The sequence below is a fragment of the Bemisia tabaci genome, chromosome 9 (assembly GCF_918797505.1).
Source record: "Bemisia tabaci chromosome 9, PGI_BMITA_v3".
Taxonomy (NCBI): Eukaryota; Metazoa; Arthropoda; class Insecta; order Hemiptera; family Aleyrodidae; genus Bemisia; species Bemisia tabaci.
Window position 1 is genome coordinate 2,585,565 of NC_092801.1, and position 6,000 is coordinate 2,591,564.

Below are 6,000 nucleotides of genomic sequence, written 5' to 3' on the forward strand. Positions count from 1 at the left end.
GAGCTTGAGGGTTCAAGAGATATCTTCACTGGTGAGATCTCAATGTTTTTCTTTTGGTCGTGTTTCTTCGGGCTTACTTTGGCTTTTGACATTGTGCTGGTTTTAGAATTAGATTTTTTAGGGCTCCTTTTCGATTGAGTCTGCTTTTTTGGCGGCTCAGGTTCTTCGTAGTCACCTCGGAGCATGGCCCGGAGTTTGGAATCCCAGGACTCCTTCAACGGTGTTGATTCGACAGTGTTGACCAGCGATTTTGAGCAGCTAAGTGAATTCGAATCTTCATCACAGCTCTTAGAAGAGATTGACTTTGGGGAATTTACAATGAGTCCCAGTCCGTTAATTTTGTCCCAACCACCACTGAGTCTAGGCTGAGGAGACCTCGTTGCAATTGTAAACTTTGACTTTTCAGGTGGAGGAAGTGACTCTTGACAACTGAGAGATGATGCTTCTTTGACACAGCTTGGAGACATAATTGATCTGACAGGAGGCGGCGTGTTTGTGTTTAGCTTTACAGTATCGTGGTTCCCTGGATCAGGAGTGGTGGCCAAATACCATGATGTTTCCGGTGATTGAAAGAGCTCTGCTCGCCGAATACTTTTGAGGCGTTCACTGGGTGGTTCACTCGATTTTAGTGCTTTTGGTGACGTGTTGGCTTTTCGCTGAAAGGAGTCTTTGAAATTAGGAGGGGTGCCGAAGTCTAAAATGCGTACATGATTTGTCTTTCGTCGTGGAGTGCTTAAACTCTGTCGATGGTTGTTAGCGACTCGCAAGGGAGAGATTGCAGCAAATTCAATCTGTGATTCAGTCTTTGGGTTGATTTCATCGAGTACATCAGTATCAGTCATTTTTGGAGGAGAGTCTTCAGTTCGATTTTCAATGGACGCGACCGCACAATTGGGTGCAGAGTCAATTTTTGTGATGTCTTCTGCAGTTAGCATTTCAGGTAGGTTTGATGCAGACGTGAGTATGGGTTTAGGTCCACAGTTAGACTCAGACTCAACTGTTGAGGTGTCTTCTACAGAGTCTATTTCAGGCATATTCGATGTAATTTCAACGGGAATATCAGAATCTTCTTTGGCTTTGGTCTGGTCTAGGTATAAATCTGGTTCAGTTGCCGATATTGCAGTATCATTTAAAGCTGAATTTATACTTTCCATAGGTGCTTTGCTAAGAATTGTGCTTCTTTCATCATCCACAGATGACATAGCTTCAACAGAATGTCTGTATGACTCAGCAGTTGTGACTGGGTCATTGTTGACTGAGCTCCTCTCTAAACAAGGATCTTTTGCTGCATCAAGGCTGCAAACTTCAACTGAAACTGGTTCTTGGAATTCTGCGGCTACCTCTTTCTTTTTCTTTGCTTTCTGTGGTGGTTTTTTGAGAGAGGATCTAGTTTTTTTCATTAGTTCTGAAAAATCAAAAAGAGGCCTCATTACATACTGAAGGATTTCAAAACAATTAGGGGGAAAATTATAGGTATCATGACAATTGAATAGTTCAAATGCAGAAAAAATAAGCAAGACAATATCCTAAGTGGAGGAAAAAGAGAACTTCAACCGAAAAAATTAAAAATTGAGTTACAAGGTAACCCTCCCCCCCCCCCCGGAAAATGTCAAACTTAACCACAGTAGAGGCAGTTAGAAGTTAGCAGTTCAACAAACTTGGTTTCCAGAAAAAAAAATGAGAAATTCTCATTTGCCATGTTTGGAGTACAAAACTGGCAGATAATGATGATTATGTTAAGTTTAATTATCAATAACACAGTCATAAATTTCTGATTGACCAAATAATTTCCGAATAATGTTTTCCCAACTCTGGTTCTCATTTAGCGCAGCAGTATTCGGCATCAATGAACTACAATTTCTGGCTCATATTGGAGACAACATATGTGACATGATTGTCTTTATGCAGATGGCTGCTTTTACGGATAAGCTTAAATGTAAAATAAAGTTCAAATGACCTACACTGCTTTCAACTTTCTCACGGATATGAGAGAAAATGCTTACTGCAAAATGTTTGAATGTTTTCCCCTATTCTTTGAACCGAAGCCTGCCAATCAGCTGACAAGAGGCTATCTTGAAAGGAAGTCACTGCTCACCTTGCTCTTGGACGCTCATCGATCTTGATTCCGTCCAACTTCTTCCTTTCTCTTAACAATCACATTTTTTCAAAGCGCTTTTTTTTGCAACATCTTCTAACGATTTGTCTCTTTTTTTTGCGGCACTGTCCCCCGCGTCATATTTGATAAAAGCTTTGTCCTCATCTTAGCAAGTTTGTCAGGTCACTTCCCTATATCATCTCTGCGGAGGCCTGCACCTATCTTCTGGGATTTTTAGTTCGGTTCCCAGCTGAACCTAGCTTCTTATTTCACATTATTCCATATACTTCACATAAATCCGAAGATCAGGGTGTCTAGTAAAACAGGCTAGCCAATAATCAGTACTTTTACAGGACTTTTTCAGTACATTTTCAAGAAATCCAGTACGGCCTCAACAGAAAAATGCAGTACTTTTTCAAAACCTCAATTTGGCGAAATTCGAAAAATTTCAAAAATTTGAATTTCTTGCTGGAATTGCGACGAAAATGACAAAAAATGAAAAAAATTCCGGACTTTCTTGGGGAGTTTCCGCATTTTTTCGATACTTCTGGACCACCCTTAAAAAATCAGTTCTATTTCCGGACTCTCCGGAAATTCCGGACATGTAGTTTTCAGCGGAGATTCTTCTTCAGCTCGATTTTCAATGGGTACGACGCCACAGTTGGGTGCAGACTCAGTCGATGTGGTGTCTTCTGCAGTTTCGATTTTGGGTAGGTTCGAAACAGACATAGATGTAGTTTCTTGCTTTGATGCAATTTCAACAGGAATACCTGAATCTTCCTTAGGTTTAGTCTGGCCTGGGTCTGAATCTGGTTTAGAAGGAGTTATTGAAGTATCAATTGAAATTAAGTTTGTACTTTTAACAGGTGTTTTTCTAGGCGTTGCACTTCTTTCATCGCCCACAAATGACATTGCTTCTACAAGTTGTCTGTATGATTCAGCAGCTGTGACATTTTTACTGCAGTCAGAGCTTGTCTCTGAACGAGCATCTTTTGCTGCATCAAGGACGCGGACCTCGACTACACGTGGTTTTTTAGGTTTTGCAGTTGCCTCTTTCTTTTTCTTAGCATTCGGGTGCGGTTCTTTGGGAGGTCTTGATCTCTTCTTTTGAACTGAAAAATATAACACGGTTTCATTTTTTATTGACATACCTACTTTAAAAATAATAGGGAAACAATTGCAAGAATCATGACAGCTGGATAGTTCCGATGCAGAAAAAATAACCACAAAAATCATATAATAGGCCCAAGACTGCCAGCTTCTCCGAAAAAAAATCTGAAGATTTCACAAAAATAATTATTATCTTTCCTTATTTCTAAAGATTGTGACTGTTTTTTTTTCAAAACCCTGCTTTAGGTTTTCAAATAAAATATGATTCTCCCATACGATAATATTACTTTTGATGTGTCTGTCCATGAAAGGAGGAACATTAAAACAAAAAATCTCAAAACAGGAATATCAAACAACTACTTGGAGAAAGTGTCTACTGCTTGTTTGTAGAAGGAATAAATGCTCATAAATAAACCTAACCAGACTTAAGGCTGTTTGAAGGTCAAAACGTAGTTTTGAGAGAAATTATTTGAAATTATTCCGATATGCAGAATTAAAGGTAGGAAATTGGCGGAATAAGATGGAACTAGATATGTAGCAGAATAAGAAAGAAGCAATATTTACGTGAAAAAATCCAGTGTACAGACCAATAGGAATAAATACCTGGCTTTGCTGAGTTTGGATTAGTAGTCGGCATCCCAGTCAAAAAATTAGTAGAGCTAGTTGACCCCGGGTTTGGTGCAATGTTGACAAATTCACTTTGAGTTCGAATCCCACTGAGATGTATCAGCCTTCTATGCTGTTCATTTGATACTGCACAAAACAAAAATTTTACGAGCTAAACGTACAATAATTGAGGAAAACTCAGATCAGATGTCGAATGACATACCTTAAAATATATAATAAAAACAATAAAGAACAAGAACTCAAGAGAGAATATTAAGTCTTACTTGGAATCACATATGACACAAGACTTGTCATGGCAGACAGTGTGCGAATTTGTCTGTTTTTTCTCTCTTTTTTTTGCAGCTGAAATAAGTACATATGAGACTGCTTTAACATCATCCTTCAACGAATTTGAAAAATTTCAAGATTATTTTACAAGTTTTTCTCTATTGTTATCTGTTAATCCTTTCTTTAACTTTCTTCATTAACCCATTTTTCAATTGTATTACTGTACTTTCAAATTTCATAGGAAACGAATCTTACTTCATTCCTAATAGTTTCATAGCTTTACTGGGTGCTGAGACTATTTGCATATCGACGATGTAAGTCGGCAATCACATAACTCGGTTTTCGACGTCGCAGACTTCCTGTCATACTTTATTTTTTAGACGGAAAACTACTCAACCGCTAACTTTAAAAACTGCCGTGATTTTTCTTCTCTCTGCGAAGAAAATTCTGCAAAAACTTCAAGGAATGATGTCAATTTGTTTTCCTTTGAAAAAATAACATACAGGCGGAGATTTTCAGACACCGCAAACGAGTTATGTGATTGCCGACTTACACCGTCGATATGGGTCTTTAAGAAGTGACGAAAGGCAAGTTTAACCACAAAGCGGGAACTTGAGTTCAAAGCGGAATATTCTCATGACATTTAAACATTTCTGCTCTTGATGGCACTGTCTCGCCAGGACTTGAGTGATGTTGTTTGGATGGTTTGTTCATAACGGCGGTGAAACTTCCGAACATCATATCTTGTTTATGATGTTTTAAAATCTCCCCTCCCATTTTATTTGTTCCAAGGAGAACAAATCAATGTGATTCCTTGAAGTTTTTAAAGAATTTTCTTTCTTATCAGAGAAAGGGTAGAGAGAAAATCACAGAAGTTTATGATAATTGACATTGGGTAATTTTCAATTTAAAAATAAAGTGTGATAGGAGGTCCGCAACATCACAAACCGAGGTAAAAAGATAGGAAATTTCACTGTTGATATGCTGCTGCTTGAATTGGATTGCATTCACAGGTGCTAGTTCCCATAAAATTCAAATTTTCATGAACTTCCTCAATAGAGAGACAAAAATCTGAGAAAAATATCAAATTTTCAGCAATTTAGTTGGTAAATGCCCTTGCGTCTAAAGTAAAGCTCCTCTTAAACAATACAGACTCTGCATCATTCCTCCAGGAAGCAAGTAAGCTCCTGCTTAGAGAAGCCTCTCGTTGTGTTGATGAATTCCTTAGAAAAAATGATAAGAACAAAAATTCATGATGACGTGAACCATGATTCATAATTAAAATGCTATTGTATCAATACAGTAAGCTTCATGTTTTTTGTGACTAATACCATAGCTTCTTGATCATTAGAGCTTCTACAAAATTTTGTAAGAGAAAGTAAAATAAAAATAGTATTTAGAAAGTTTTCTAGCATGTCTCTTTCAGCCAACTTGATTGCCTAACACAGAAAAATTGACCGCAGATGTGAGAAATTTCAAAAAGGGCATAACAAACTACACAGATAGCAAGCTGAGGAGTAGATTTTAGACTTGTTTGATGCACCCATTTTCATGCGATATTACTGGCAGAGAGTCTATTCATTTGGCTGTGTCTCTTCGGTGCAATAGCTCTATTGAATTACAGAGGAGAATCATGTGTAAAATTCTCTTGTAAACGCTAAAATGTATTCCCTATTAATTTTTAGACATTTTTTCCAAACCTTCACAGCTTCTTTCAGTGCATGGGTGCAGAAAATGCTTCAGCAAGTACACCCTGGCTCATACATGGCAAAAATGATTTTTTCAAAAATCCCCCTCCCATTTTTTTTCCTTTGAATTCCCATCGGTGAAATATGAGAAAAAAATAGAAAGCACACCAATTTTTTTTTTTTTTTTTTTTAAAAAAAAAAAAAATTTGCTGA